The sequence below is a fragment of the Haemaphysalis longicornis genome, unplaced genomic scaffold (assembly GCF_048455015.1).
Source record: "Haemaphysalis longicornis isolate Haplotype H1 unplaced genomic scaffold, Haemaphysalis longicornis Haplotype H1 scaffold_11, whole genome shotgun sequence".
In the NCBI taxonomy this organism is placed as follows: Eukaryota; Metazoa; Arthropoda; class Arachnida; order Ixodida; family Ixodidae; genus Haemaphysalis; species Haemaphysalis longicornis.
This window is the reverse complement of record NW_027526214.1, coordinates 125376679-125393011: the sequence shown is the minus strand read 5'-3', so window position 1 is coordinate 125393011 and position 16333 is coordinate 125376679.

Sequence of the window (16333 nt, the reverse complement as noted above, 5' to 3'; positions counted from 1 at the left end):
CCGTTTGCTCTTGACTTTCAATTTTCGTCTCTTGAACGGCAATTATGTCGATATTGTCTTCCAGAAAAAGGCGGTTAAGCTGGTACTGTCTCCTTTTTGACGACAGGCCCCTGACGTTGATTGTTGCCACCTTAAGTGCTGAAAGGAGATTCGTTGCCATTCACATTAATGAGCGTGTGGACAGGATGGTGCTTTCATTAATGCCAGGAAGAGGAGCGAACCGCTGTAGTCAGCCAAATGCGCCGTCGAAATTACATAGAAGATGTCATGTGCCCCATACCAATTTATGGCACCTGTTCCGACCTCGACAATATACTTACGTTGTCCTGCCCCCTTATACACTACAGACAACACCACGGGTACGGGGCGTGGATTCAAAAGCAGCGCAGAATACACTACTGCATTACGGTCCAGGAGTCTCAGACACAAGGATGACCGATGCTGGCTCACTCCTCGCCCACTGGCGCACACCACTCGCGCGACTACGTCGGCATCTTCGCCGGCGTCGACGCTGTCTCCCTCCTGTCCGGGGGGACGGTACGATTGGGCTTTTATGTGGAACGCCGCCCCAGCACCGCTTTCCAAGGCGGCTCGTCGGAAGCCGCGTTGTCGCCTTCTGTCATTTCGGCGTTGCTCTCGCGTCCACGCTTTCCGCAGGTGCTGCTAGCGAGGTCCTTGCTCGTGTCCATATCGATGGTGTCATCGTCAGACTCCTTCCCACGGTCCGCTTGGTCGGTTTCCAGGATAGCTCCTCCTTGGGCAGCGTGGTTCACTGGTGGCAGTGATAAGTCGTCTGTGTTGAGGCCCGGCCGGTCATTATCTTTTCCCTGGCCCATGCCAGCTTGTACAGCGGGTGACTTTGCACGTCGGCAGGTCCTTGAGCTCATGCGTCGACGCTGGCTCGTCTCCACCTCCTCCAGCGGCGACTTCTTCCGCTTCAGCTTCATCCATGAGGTGCTCAGATTTGTCATCACACCCCAGTGGTCCGGCGACAGTGGCGTAAGTTTACACGCACTGTGATGCCTCGTGGCCAAAACGACGACAACGAGTGCAGCGCGGAACACGACACTCCCGTCGAACGTGTCCAGAACGCTGACACCGCAGTCAAAGCGGCAGACACCCCGGAACGACTACGAGTGCGTTGTCCCCGGCGATTCGGAGCTGGTGGGGCAGGTCGTCGGGGGAGACGCCTGCCTTGAGTTTCAGCGACACAAGGCGCGTTGTCGAGCCCTTGTCGCCGCACCCAGCCACACGTCACAGGTCTCTTGCGACGTCAGTCACTACGCCGTACGGCGCAAACGCGGCTCGCACCATGTCGTCGGGCCCACCATAAAGAACCCAGTGCACTTCCACTCGCAGCACCTGGTTATTCGGGTCGATGACAATGCATCGAAGATCTTTTACTTTTACTTTTTCTTTTACGCCGCGAAAATCAACCAACTTTTTGGCACTTTCGGCGTCCTTGAATGTTACTGCCCACACGTGATTCATTTGGAACGCTCCCAACGCTATCACGTCGGGGAGCAGTTCCAAGCGTGCGAGCGCGTCTCGAAAATCTTCCACTCGATAAGGCCTCGCTTTCACGTCAGCGTGCAAGAATACTGTGTTCAAAACGAACCGACCTGATGGCAGTTGAGGCAGAATTATCTGGTAGTCCTGTGCTTCGTTTTCCGTTGTCCTGTTTCCGCGGCCCGAAGCCGCAACGACCGCTCCAACTGGGGAGCTCGACATCTTGCGGCCGCTCGCTAGCGCTACCGGAAGCAGAGTACTGGGCCACAAAGCCGACACAGAAGGGAAGGTTACGAACGCGTCTTATATCCGTGACGCATTCAACCGTCGGCCACAGGTGCGCCCTCTCCCCCGCGTCCTCCTCGCCTTCTCTACGCTCGCAACACCCTCTCTCGCCGCCTTCGGTTCGCGCTGAGCAACAGCCGGTTCGCGCGCAAGAACAGGTGGGGGCGCTCGCATCGCGCTCTCTCGCCGCGGTCGGTTCGCGCTTAAAGGGGCCCTAAACAGGGTTCCAAAGGTTGAGATTTTACGTGCGCAATCATTGGAGTACTATCTAAAGAACATCCTGTCGCAAAAATGATTTAATAGCGTCCAGTATTAGCCGAGCTATCGTTCATTAAAAAGGGCCCGCAACAAGGCCTGGCGAATTCCCTCTTTAACCGCTCCTCCAAAGCACTGTGGAAGCGGAGACGCCACCGACCAGGCGCAAGACCTGATCGGTGACACCTAGAGAAACAGGGTTGCGTCGAGAAGCGCGCAGCCATTGGCTCCGCTCGGCGGTACGTCACGCTTGTAGCAGACGACGGCCAAGCTCTGCCGACTACCGCTCAGTGGGGTCGGTCGGTGCCGGCCCGCATCGAACGGCTCCTCGCGCCGGCCGTGCTCGCTTCGGCGGAAACGAGTGGAAACGAGCGTTTGAAGGCAAGATAGGAAAACTCAACATGCTCGCTAACGATAATAATTGAAGATTGCCACCGACGACTATAGGCTCCGGACAGCGCCCAGAGGGCGACACGGAGCCCGCGACATCCAGCGCCCCCTTCGGCAGTAAGCGCAACACTGGGTCGGTCCCCGCAAGCCGGTACGCTGCTGGCTCGGGGGCGCTCTTCTTTTTGCAGCGCGGATTAAGCATATTAGTCGCCCCTTTTGAGCTTAAAATGAAGTAAGAGATTGTAAAGTAATCCTGCCACATAGTGCATGTGAATGGAGAAGGATTTATTCGGTTGAACTCGCGTATGAGAAGGCATATAAAGGCCGCATAGGCGTGATGCCCAGAAGAGAAACGCTTGTACAGCCTGACTGCGGGGCAAACCTTTCTGAAGATCAGCATGTTTCGCTTCAAAAGAAAACGTAATTTATACTGTTCACTCCACAAAAGAGGAGGCTTTGTCTGCAAATATATCAGACGTTGCGCGATGTTTCCGCGCGGGGTATTCCATCCATTTGAGTGCACTTGCATGCGACTCTGGACCACACGGGAGTTACATAGGTCTTTGATCCGAATGTGATGCTCCATACATGTAACAGTATGAAATTCACGTTTGTTGGGGTATAGCGAAAGTGCGGACGTTAATAAGTGCCCGCTTCGCCGAAACACTTTTGGGCTTCCAGTTGTAGCCCACTACGTTAGTTGCATATATGTAAACACGCCCCCAAAAAAGAAACTCATCACGAGAAGGCTATCACAAGAAATTCCTTTGGACAGGGATGGGATGGGGGAGGGGTAAGCAGAACATCTAATAGGCGAATCGGAATAAATTACGGAATATTCATATTCGGATTTTTTTTTCTCTCCACGCCAACGGGTTCGGCAGGAGACCTCCCTTAGGAAGGAATAGTAGCGCTTTTATTACCGTCAACACTTTTGCAACAAAAGTCACGGGAGAAAAAAATTAGTACCCTGAGTACACCCCTCACTGGTCCGGAGTGACCGCAATCACAACGGATGGGATAAATAAAGTTTATCCTCCTCCTCCTCCTCCCCGAACGCGAAATTTTTTTTCCTACGTATATATTGTTCCAACTTTGATTGCGGCACGTCTTAGCTCTATTTTTCTTTGCTTTTTAGTGGCTTACACAACAATTTTTGTTTGTTTTGCTTACGAGCAGTGGGTGGCACAACTGACCAGCTCTCCTCCCAGCGTAGCCTGGTAGAGAGGGCCCGGGTGGCCAGTGCAGGCCAGGGTATCCCGGACTAGAGGAAACCCCCCACCAGGCGGGTGCCCAGACAGCAGCACCTAAGGCTCGCATAAAGTTTATTCCTCCTCCTCCTCCTTTTGCTAGAAGAGGCGGTGATTTTATGCTATCCAAATGCTCGCGAAACATTTGGGAACATTAACGCCAATAAGTGTCCCCGCCCCATATGTGGTTATATGTATTTAATTCGGCGGTATAAGCACGTGGAATATTAGATAAAGCAGAGTAGAACCGCTGGGTGATAAACTACTCTGCTATACCTGTGTTTGGGGGCCCTCTTTGTTACCAAATTTAATGCGCACTTGTGTGTATTTACCACCTGCTAGCCACCCTACTAGCAAGCTGCTCGTACACCAAGGCAGCATGTAATCCGCTCTCTTAATGTGGGCCTTTCAAGATTCAGTAACCATGCTGGGTATCTGCGAGAAAAAAAAACAGAGAAGAAGAATCCGCGGGAGAATGCAAAGCCTTGAACACATGCTTCCCAGTTGTGCTAGCATACGGCTCGGCAGCGAGGCGACAGCATTTTATCAGTGCCCCGTTTTATTTGGAGGCTTCCCCCGACTGTATAACACTTTGCATGACTTTGTTGCACTATCTAGTACATACACGCGCAAATAACATTATAACAAGCGTTTTTTTTTTTTTCAAAGTTGCGTTCACTGGCGCTGAAGGCGGTCGGCGCGGCGGGACCGCCCCAGAGTTGCGCGTGTCTGTCGCGGCTGGCGCTGCGCTCGCGCGGCAAACTTCGCTGTCCGGAGCCTATTGGCGGTGAGATCTTTGAGTGGCGCCCCCTGGCTCTGACGTCGGCTTAGGGATTCGCGCCGCTGTCGTCTGCTACACTCCGCTTGTGAGGGGCAACAGTGCCTGGGCTAGACATCGCCCTCTTCGTTGCTGTACTGCGTTAAAGAGCGTATTTCTAGCGACTCAGTTATTTTGCCAGCTTCTGACGCATCTGAATAGTTTGAAGCTGTATCCCCCACAAGTTTGCAACACACGAAGAGATAGAGAACAACTTTCTTCAGAGTATCGGTCAGAAGATCGTGTGTAACTCGTCCTTTCTTGCTTATTCGCGAGGATCAGCGATCAGAGCTTCTCGGTAAGTATTCAAAATGCGTAGGCTTCCCTGCAGTATTTTTGAGATGCTCCTATGAAGACTCAACAGTATACGTACCAAGCAGCGGCCTCTACACGCTCATCGCACAGCAGGCTTTCTTCTGTTTCTTTCGTTGTTGTCTTCTATCGGATTAATGTTTCTTGCTTTTTTTTTTCTGCCCAACGTATTAATTTTCCTGCGCCGTCACCAACTTCTTATTAGGAGGTTTCGGGATGTTTGGGAGCCTCACAAAGGTTGTGTGGATATTTCCTTCATTTTGTATGGCATACATTGCCTTCTTCACAAATTGGCTTTCATTACGGCTGCGTGCAAGAAGGTGCATATCCGCAGCGTGCTTTGTTTATTCACATGCAAATACAATGAGAAGGTTTGTGCTACGCCACCGCGATCGCGCCCTAAACAACGTGGTCCACAGTACTCGGAGGCGGCTTTTGTGCTCCGAATTTCTATCGTAATTATATCGTTATCATAACGAACTGACTCTCAACTAGAACAATGATGACATGATTACGGTGTTGAAGGCATGATATACTCGCTAACTAACGTAATAAATAGAATACCTGCAAATATTACAAGTCTCGAAACCCAAGAATTCCAAGTAGCTCTTTATTGCTTTTCAACCCTTCCAGGCGCAAAGAACAAATCCTATTCTACTCGGGATGGCGTTATATGATTTGACGAAAATCACTTTTACTCTCTTGTCCTGGACTGAGGGCCCGGCCCACTAACCAGATCGATTTATTTGTTAAACAAAGTTTTCCCCTCCTCCACTTCCTCCTCCTCCTCCTCTTGAGGGCAGTTTTCCTATAACTCATATCCGAATATCGTGAAGATGTGGCTGTGCAAAATCTTCCGAAATATCCCTCCAGGTCTTAACAAACATATATGTGTTACTATAAATTTAACGAAGACGTGACTCGTTTTGCTCAATAAACCTCCATACTGGTTAGATGCCTGGTATAGAATCAGCACGCGCGTATACACACACTGGGTTATTTGGAACTCAACCTACAGTTTTTGCAGTCTATAGTGCATGTCGGCAAACTTTCATGCCTTGACAACGTAAAGTGATGTGACAAAACGCGTTCGAGCGTTCGGCAAGGTTGCAAAAACTGTTTTACCTTACATATGATTACCGGGAATAGTGATGCGTTCGGCCAAAGCCGACAGCCCTGAAGGCCCAGAATTTGTTTTGGTCTTCCATTTTCGCTGTTGTCGGTTATTAGCAGCTGACTGTTCCTTTTGTTCCAATGCTTACATGAGAAGCTGACGCCTAGCTCCGACTCTTCGCGCTCCGCACAGGACCGGCTTCGCAAGGAATGGGGTGGCGCCGGCAATGTTTCTCCCGTAGCAGTATCCAAAACTATACTTTAATTGACACCATGAGCTAGGGTATGCGATTTTAAGCCTATTATTATGATAAAAAGTTACCCACACGCCAATTCTGGTGCGGACAAGCATCAGACGTTGACTGAGCGCAAAGAAACAGCAGAGAGAGCGATCCTGACTGAAGCAGACGACAAATGCGAGAATCCCTAAGCTGACGTCATGGAGGCGCGCTTCGCAGCGCCGCCTGTGTTCGCGCTCACCGCCAATAGCGGCTCGCGTGCGGCTCGCTAGCGTTAGCGTTTCGCGGTGAACTCGTCCCACCGAGGTCGGTGAAAAGGCTTAGCATCGCCGCAGTTATCCAGACACTGCTTTGCGAGGCGACGACAACGACGACCCCCCGCGCAATCTTTCACTGCACTATCACCCCCTTTCGTGTATTTGAAAACTGATTTTCAGCAATAGTCCCGCACTGGCGGGCGGTGACAAGTTTTAGCTGCTGCGGTGTATGCGTTATCGTGCGTACACCGCACAGTGGGCTGCTTGCCAACCGAGCAGGCAGATGCTTGCCGCGGTCGCGCATGTAGCGGCCGTTTGTGCCCGCAGAGATTTTCTGCGTTTTTCAGCGTTATTAATAAGTTGTAAACGACTACAAACTCAGCTACGCTCATGTAACGGATGGCGACGATAAATATTCGTCCGTGCCACCCGTGCAGGACGGATACGCCGTGCCGCCGGTGCAGGAGCGCTGCGCGCAACCGCGTTTCTCCCAGAGCCGGGAACGCTGACTGGCTAGAGCACTTAACGGAGCCCACCAATAGCACAGCCGTACTGTTGAGAGCTTCGTGCGTCACACGGGTGCGTCACAACCGCTCTGTCGCACGTCATAGCGCGCAGGTGTGGCGACAAGGAAGCGGTAGGTGAGCAAGGTAGAAAGAAAGCATCTTTGTTGTGTGTTTGTGCGGCCCCTGCTTTACGCAGAGGTGTAATATTTGGCATACATTGCCGTGAAGGGGTACTCTAGCGATTGCGCGATTGAAACGGCGACCTTCAGAAACCTATTTAGGGCCCCTTTAAACCACATATGTCGTTGGCGTGCGCTCCGGTCGCTAACATCTGTGGCGTGATCGTGACGTCATCACGCGTTCGTGTGGTGGAGCGATTTCGGCGCTATAACACTCTCTCGCAAGGGCATTGTATTGGATTCGATTGGATTGGCTTGGATTGATTTGGATTGGATTAAAGTGGATTGTGTTGCGTCATAGCCGCGCCACGTTGCGTCATAGGCGCTCCACGTTGCGTCATAGCCGCGGCAGGTGGTTCACTGCACGTTTCACCATCGACTTCATCGACAATGTCTACGCTGGAAGACAACAATTACAACAACAATCAATACGTAATCCATACGACTTGCAGGCGCCCCCCCCCCCCCCCCCCCGCGGAAATGCTCTGCATTTGATCGTTCCCCTCTCGAGGGGGATGTTTCTTTTTTGATACTAGATTACAAAACGCTTTTTTACGTGAACTGGAGGCTTTACGTGAACTGGATTTTTTACACTGGAGGCCACAGGCTTCTGCACATTGGCGTACTAGAAGTGAGATGCATGCATTGGTGTGAGCTTCCTTTTTTTTTGTAACTCTTAGCACATGAGCAAGGTGCGCACAGGGCCGCTAGACGGGCGTGAGTGGTCGCGTGACGCTCTCACGTGGCATTCAGAGAACGCAGGTGGTAAACCTGTAGATGTGCTTGGTGAGTACACCACCTGTTTTTCCTGTCTCCGCGTGGGCTCGTAGCTAAATCGGTAAGACAACGGGCTCTCGCTTTGTTAGTCTATTAGTTCCAGGTTCAATTCCCGGTGGTGCCAGTAAATTCTTTTATTTGTTCGCTGGAGTTTTCTGGTGACACCAACGGTCGCGAAAGAACCCTTGGGGGGTTCAGGTAAAAAGCTTTGCTTTAAAATTCTGATAGTGTCATCAGCAATGGTTTTCAAAGCGATGCTCAAACGTCGGCCGCGATTTACGCCGATCGGCCGCGGAGGCGGCGGAGGTCGCTCCTGGCGGCGCCGGCCCGTTCACGCACGGTGCCGCGGGCGGCCGAAGAATGGCTATGCTTGCGCGCAAGAATCGGCTGAGGCCGTGTGGGCATCTTGATCGTCGATCGCTTAAACGGAAATCACTGCGTTTGCAGAGTCTCCAGCGTGGTGAAACGTTCTGTTAGGGACTGTCATTCGCAACTCAAACGGCGATAAAATATCTGCTGCGACGCCAAGCCTAAAGTTCCCAACATCCGATTTCGGGCATCCGAAGCCGGCTGCGAGCTGTTGGAGAAGGTCCTCCCGTCGCGCACGCGCGTGTTGCGTTTGGGTTCCTCTAACTTCTTGGGGGCCCCCAAAGCTCGGTTCTCCTTTTTTCAAACGGGGAGGTGTTAATCTGACCTGGCGTAGAAGGACGAGGCCGTTCGCTGCGGACAAGGACAACGTGTATTTACGGGACAAATGACTGACAAAAAACATAAATCAACATTAACCTAATCAAGACAATACAGTGAATGTCCTACGCAACAAAGTTCGCGCCCCAAAATAGTTCGCGCTCACGCGTTGGTCTCTCCCGGCGAGCTGGCCCGGTGCGCAGGGCTCGGTGCGCTGCTACGGTGTTCCTGTTGAGGTCGGTGCTCCGGCCGATAGAAGACACGTCGGATTCGGTTGAAATTTGTCTAGTAGCCAACGGAGAAGGTGTGGCTCGAAGCGGAGTTCCCCCGAACGTTAGCGCCCGGCAGGTCGCTCCCCGAACCTCGTTCTTCCTGCTCATTCATGTCACTACCGTCTTCTTTTTCACTCTCAAATGATGACACGGCGCTGTTGCGCGTGCGCTCGCAGTTACCGGAAGAAGGCTGGTGTGAGGCCACCACAGAGACGGCATTGCCAGTCCGCAAGGCCAGGAGGGAAATGTGGCTCGGCTCTGAGTCTCCTGGGCGTTCGCTTCCAGCAGAGAACTCGCCGAGAACCGCGTTCCTCCGGCCTTCAACGCGCTACCTCCGTTCCGCCTCCTGTTCTTCTTCTTTTAAACGCGGAGCGTTTCTTAGTCGCACGATGTCCCTCGACCGTCGGCGGCGGCGTCCACACGCTCACTGCGCATGCGCGTCACGGCGAGGCGCAGGTGCGCGTCTCTCCCCCGTACCCTCCTCGCTCTCAACAACAGGTGGAGCATTGTTGCCCGTCCGCACCCCTCCCCCTACACTATAAAAGAAAATAATAGTTATCGGCGCCTGGTTTCGATTCCACGATCCTGTGGGAGGAACGAGAGGTACATGGTGCTCTTCCCACTGCGCCAGAAAAGGAAAACAGAATCAAAGGCTACGAACGCGCTTTATATCTTTGGCTCATTCAAACTACGTCAAGAAGCTGCTGATACACGGCAGCAGTTGCATCGATCTCGTCTTCACCAGTTGCTGCAACGCACGACCACTGCTTAAAGACCCCTTAACAGTACACTTTAGCGACCACAAAGCCGTCGTTCTCAGCGTCCAATACAACGACAACAGCAACAAATAAATGAATAACGACTTACAACAACCTACTCCTTGCCTTCTTTTCTTGCGTCACAAAAAAAAATAAAAATTGGGCCCATCTCTCCACGAGGGGGAACTCGAGTCGCAAAATCACGAAAGTAATAATATATGAAAGAAATAATAATAATTAATAGTAATAAGCAATAATAGTTAACACATTCACTACCACCCCACCACCATCCCCCAAACACTAACGTTAACGCAATACACCCACCCCCTACGCCACGCATTTACTCGAGTCCCCCCTCGTGGGGAGATGGACCCAATTTTTTCACCCTTCCCGGCCTGCTCTTTTTTCTTTCCGGCCCCAGCACGAGCGCTTCGGTCTCTTCACTTCTTACTCCGGCCCTTGGGTTTTAAAGGCGTCCTAAAATACCTTCCGCCGATGCATGGATGTACATGTAACCAAATAAGCCAATGTATTAGCAATCTCCTCCCGCAAGAATTTTGTTAAAGCGATGAGTATTAGCTGAGAAATCGTAAATCAAAAACCGCGCATTATCGTCGCGCCGCGTTTCCTCCTCTTTTCAACTGTTGACGGCGCGCGAGCACTCCCTCCCATGATGCTGCGCTAGTCAGCGGTGACGTACTTCCGCATTACGCTCCTCCGACTGCCGTCTGCTACGGGCAAGTTTTGTTGACACCATGAATTCCGCACTCCGCTCAAGGATGGGTAAGCGAACGAAAAATATGGCCCCATGTGTGCGGCGGCCTGGCCTTGCCCTTTCGCGGTGTGCGTTGCTGCAGTGCAGCACGTGACTTTTAATCGGCGGCGAACTCGCAGCCGCTGGGGAGGATCTTGCGCTCGGTCCCTTTCATGCACCGCGCACTGTTTATCCAAAAAGCGCCGTATCAGATGTGGCCCCGCTGGTGCTGGGTCTTATTTTGCGGTGGTGGTAATTCCTGCCCGCGCCATGTGAAAAAGACATTTTAAACCGATACAGAACCCGTGCACAAAACGCTTCAATCATGTGACCACTTCAGCTTGGGGCGACGCGTGGTGGAGAGCGGCAACGTTGGCAAAACATGCTCCGGCGCGGCTCTGAGCTTTCAAGCGCTGGAGCGAGCGCCTTTCTTTGACGATCTCAAACATCGGTTGCCTTGGCAACAAGGCACAAACCGCCCCAGAGGTCAGTTACGGTTGCGTGATCCCGGTTCAGCTCGGGGCCCCACCTCGCGACATGTGGGCACTGTAGACGTACCACTCACTCTCATTAGGAAGTGTGAGATGCGTTTGGCATTACAGGAGGCGATGGTGTGTGTGTTGTGGACGCCTTTGTTTCGCGATGAAATGCGACGTTGTGCTTCTGCGGGTGGATAGTGCTTCCCATGGTCTGGATTATCTTTCTCGAGCGACGTACGACTCAACCTCGCATGGGGTATGTGCAGTGTGCGTGGCTAAAAGCCATCTCGGCTTGCGCGCCAGAGTTAAGTGACCTGCTGTTCGTCCCCGCAAACCGCGCGCGAGGTGAGTGCCGAATTTACGACGGGCAGGAGCAGGCAACCCATCGTCTGTCAATCGCGGTTCAGACTTGCAACGCATGTTGTGACGTTGTGTTCGTTCGAAACGCGTCTCTGAATTGTTTTGAAGTGGAAAAAAAATGTATCCTTCAAACCCGGGCATTCGGCTCAGGGCGTTCTCTGCGATTGCACGAATGAAGTGCCACGGGGCTTCAACGCTTTCTTTATGGAACGTACTCCGGTACGAGAATATCCATGTCGTGTTATGGCCGTGTTGCATTCAATGCGAACGGTTAAGCGTTTGTTTACACTTGTTTCGTTTCTCGTAAAATGTCCAAGCACTCCGGCACTACGCTGGCAGATCAGCCGGCGAGTCGACGCTGAGCAGATGACTCATCTCTTTGCCGGAAGTGCGTGAAAAAGCCGCCCAATAGCAGGATGTCTAGCTCATGACGAACATCTGGGAATCGATGATGTAGACATGTGAAGATGGCGGCGTCCAAACACACGAAGGGAAGGGTGAGAAAAAAGCGACAAACTTTTCAACAAAAGTGTGAGCTTTCCGCTGCGCGTAAAAGAGTAATAGTTGGCCCAGATGACCTTGACGACCCAATCTAACGATTGCGCTACTTCATTTAGTGTGCTCAAAATGCCTTTCAGGGCCCCTTTAAACACGCCTCCTCACACCCGGTAACTGCGTATCACCGGGCCAGTTCCACGCGTATCTTGCAGCAGAATAGCAACCGGCTTGTTTGGCATACCGTGCAGGTGTTCATTTAGTTCATAAGCATTGGCGCGTAGGCTGTGACAGTTGCACTGCAGCAGCAGGGGAGTTGGCGTCACGTTATTGGACATACTGCTGGGGCGGTGCCGTGGTACCTTCAGACACCACGCATTCAAATGGTGCCTTCACAGCGGTCTCTTGCAATGACCGGCCAGATCGTATGTCTGGTACGCCGGGAGGGTAGGGTAGAAATTTCTGGATTACTTTGGTAACAATATCATGTACATTTTCTACAACAATATCTCTCTACAACAATATCTATCTACAACAATATCATCTACATCTTGTTTAGTCAAAGGTGCCGGATTTGGGCGACTAGTGCGATGGCGAGACTTAAGGTGTGCGGGAAATTTCCGCCGGCGCTCCTCAATCATGCCAAGGCGCTCGTCCTCCTTGTTCTGATATTCGGCAACGGCCTCCTGGTACTGGCGCTCCACGAATGTGGCAGAGTAAAACTGGTGGAAGGGGCTCATTGCCGCCAGGCGTGGTCAATTTTTCTCCGATGGTTTGGGATTTGTCTGCGCTGCTGTCTTTGAGAACGGCAGAGTACGGTCGGCTTGTCGCAGTGGCTGGGGCTTTCTGAAGGCAACTGCTGTAAATGTAGTAGTCCTTCATGGTCTTGTCAGCTGGTCGATGCAGCTGGAATGCTGCCATGTTGGAAGATGGGGCAGCCTTGAACGTTGAAAGATGCGTGGGTGGCTGTTCACCACGCGCACCTTGGTGGCGCGAACGTTCCAGTTTTCTTGGCAGCGCTGTATACGGGCGACCTTGGTTCCACATTCGCGCGAAACCGCAGTGTGACCATTCGCTTTGCAGATATTCCAGTAGCGCGCCTCTTGTGGGAAGGTGTCTCGGCCATGCATTTTGCCACAGCGGGAGCACGCTGCGGCATAGGGACAGTGCTTCTGCAGTTGTCCGTCGCAATGACATCGGTAGCACACCAGGGTTCGCGGTACTTAAGGTTTTACAGGGCATAGTTATTGTGAAATTACGACGGTTTTTGGCGGTATGACAGTATCGAAAGTCACCAAGGCCCAGTTTGTTTTACCGAGGCGGCGGATGTCAAGAATATTGGATGACTTACATGTTCTGTGACTACGGGGATCTGCGTTTGAGTCTCCAGGATCAACCCAAATAACGCCACGGGATGTACCTTTGGGGCGCAGCCTGACGTGAACTGTAAAACGTGATTGTTATTTAATTTGGACGATGATTTATCGCTGTCGAGGTACGTCCATTCGTAGTATCTTCTGGAGCAATCCTTGATAAAAGGCGTGAGAAAGCCCTGTGAGGGATGTCACCAACGCGCACGTTGTTGAGAGGCCTAATTAGCACATTAAACTTTTGCTTAGCCATACGAGAAGGGGCGACGTGATTGTAGCGTGGCAAAGCGCGGCGTGACCGGTACTTTGTAAACCACTTACCACCAGCCTCTTCTGAATAATCAGCCGGCGTGATCGTCAGTGCGGTCACCAAGTTTACGCCTCTTGATGTCGGAATGGTCCGCCGCAGCGATACCGGATGCGGTCTCTGCCGTTACTGAAGCCATTTATGCTGCGATGAGGCCTAGAGCGAGGACGTTCCGCTTGAAGACATTGAAGCAACTTTCAATGTCTTGGGCTTAAATTGCGGGAAATTGCAGCGAAACATAAGCAGACTAACTGGGCATAGTTTAGAGCCCCTTGTCTCACCCATCCCACTTACTATCGTGGGATCCTTTGGGCACGGCGAATCCAGAACGGCCATGGCCATAACCAAAATGCTGTTCTGCCTTCTACAGGTCCTGAACAGGTTCGCCGAATTACCAACGAGTGGGCACGTGTGCTACAGCGAGCACCCATTGGGCGGCGATGCATGTTCGCAAATCTACAGGATTAGATATGTCCCCCTCATGGAGCCACCATCCCCTGGTGGTGCTACGACTTCATCAGCGTCACCTTTTGAGCGGAGGAGCGTGACGTCATCGGAGCCGACCAGTATGAAAGAAGCGACGGACCAGTTCTGCTTCTGTGGGCACGGCGAATCCAGAACGGCCACGGCCATAACCAAAACGCTGTTCTCCCGTCTACAGGTTGGTCCTTACACAAGCTCATTTCGCAGTGACTGTCGCGGTATTGTTCTGCCGTGCTTCAGAAAATTGCTTGAGTTGTCCTATGACTGATTTATTGCCTGTGAACTGCTTGTTTGTGGAGACATTGAAGTCAACCCAGGTCCAACACAGACTGCACTGCTTCAAGAAATATTGGCAGGTCAAGCTTCTCTTCGGAACGAATTGCTCGATATAAAAAAATAAGCTTTTAGAAACGAAAAAACTAGTCGATGAGCTGCACCGCATTGTCACTGAAATAGAAAGGAAGACTTCTGAGCCGTCAGCCATTGCAGAGAAGCCTGAGCAAATTCATTCAACATTGCAATCTATCGAAAATGTGATGACTTTTCAAACTCTAAAAATTGCTGATCTTGAGGACCGAAGTCGAATATCTAACCTCATCATTCACGGAATTCCAGAGGGCGACAACGAAACAGAAGCCGATTTAATGGAAAAAATAGTCGATGACCTATTTAAGACCAAACTTGATTTGAAATGTCAGTCTATTGGACGCATTCATGGAATTGGCAAGCAACCCGTTAAACGGCCCGTAATCATATATCTTCAAGACTTTAACGAAAAGAAGGCCATACAAGATAATCCCCCAAAAAATTACACCATCTTCCCGTGGGGAACCTTGATGAGGATGCGAAGCATCGTGGCGGTTCCGTGTGGTTCCATTGTGTTGCCTTTATGTTGAGGGATCGGGTTTTTACTAGCGCCAGCGGGAATTCCGCGTCCGGGTCCACACCGGTGGCAAAGCCACGCAAGTGCTGTTGTGTTACGGTGAGTAGGCGGTGGTTCTCGAGGCGCCGAAACTCGTCCATCGTGTTCTTGTCGATGTTGTCTCTGTAGTATAATCGGTCGTCTCCGTCATCTTTGGTGAGGTAAATGTTGTTGACATTGGTGCACCGGCTGGGAGCAATGTACACGCCCTCCTCTTCGCAGCTTTGTCTTCTCGTTCTTCTTCTTCTTCGGCGGTTCCCCTACGGGAAGACGACGACGGTGGTTGAACGCGAACCTATCTCGTGATGGATTCTTTGGTTGGCCAATCCCTAGAGGCATCCTGCCACAATCAGCATCAGAGGCGCTGCGGACGGGGCTGGTTGAGCTGCAAGGCGCGTGGCGCTTCCCGCCAGAGCTTTCCCACGGGAAATTCTGCATCCCCCTATAAAGTTTTCAGTTCGTCGTTTCCTTTGGCGTTCAGCTTCGCGTGCCTTCGTTGTATCAGTTGCTTCTTGACGTAGTTTGAATGAGTCAAGGACATAAGCCGCGTTCGTAGCACTTGCTCCTGTCCCGGATTTGTAGCGTAGTGGGAAGAGCACCGCGTACCTCCCGTTGCGGCCAGAGAGTGTAGTATCACGGAGCTGTGGGTGTAAGGCGGAGAGTTGCGCATGCGCAGTGAGCGTGTGGACGGCGCCGCCATCAACGATGGAGGACCAGGTGAGCCTAAGAAATGCTCCGCATTTAAAACTAAAAGGGTCCAAGGTTTTCATCCAGAACGACTACACCCAGTCTACCCTACAAAAACGGAAAAATCTTTTGGAAAGCGCGAAAGACGAAAAGGATCAGGGCAAGAAGGTGTACTTGGTTCCCGACAAACTCAAGATTGATAAGAAATTATTTGTGTAGAACGAAGCCAAAAGCAAGATCGTGAAAGTGTCAGATCACACCCCTCAGCAAACGCCGAAATGACGTCACCGCCAGTTTCCAACTAAAGAACTAAGGTTAGTTAATGTTAACTCTCGCAGCGTAGTAAATAAAACTGACAAGGTCGAAATAATGCTACTACAGGAAGATCCCCACATTGCAATATTCACGGAAACTTGACTTTATAGTGAAATAAAGGATAAGGATGTTTTCCCCCCCAAAACACCGCGTTCCGAAAGTGCAGGTCATCTAGAGGAGGAGGGGTGGCACCTTCAATCAAAGACAGAATGGAGGCCGTTCTATTAGAAGAGGTACCCGAAATAGAGTGCTTATGAATTAAAATAACTGCTGGAGTCACAGATTTGTTTGATATGCTCTTGACAAACCTCCAGATGGCACGCTTGATTATCTACAAAATTTACAACTGCACATGGAAAAACATGTGAACAGCAAAATCATACTAGCAGGCGACTTTAGTTTGCCAGACGTCGATTGCGAGCACCTCAGGGGGGCTGCACATAACAGCCAGCACGTAAACGTGATTTTTGATGTCATGCTCACGGATGACATCCAGCAGCTCGTTCATGAGCAAACTCGTGTGCAAGGTGATTCCCATTCTATTTTAGATCTATT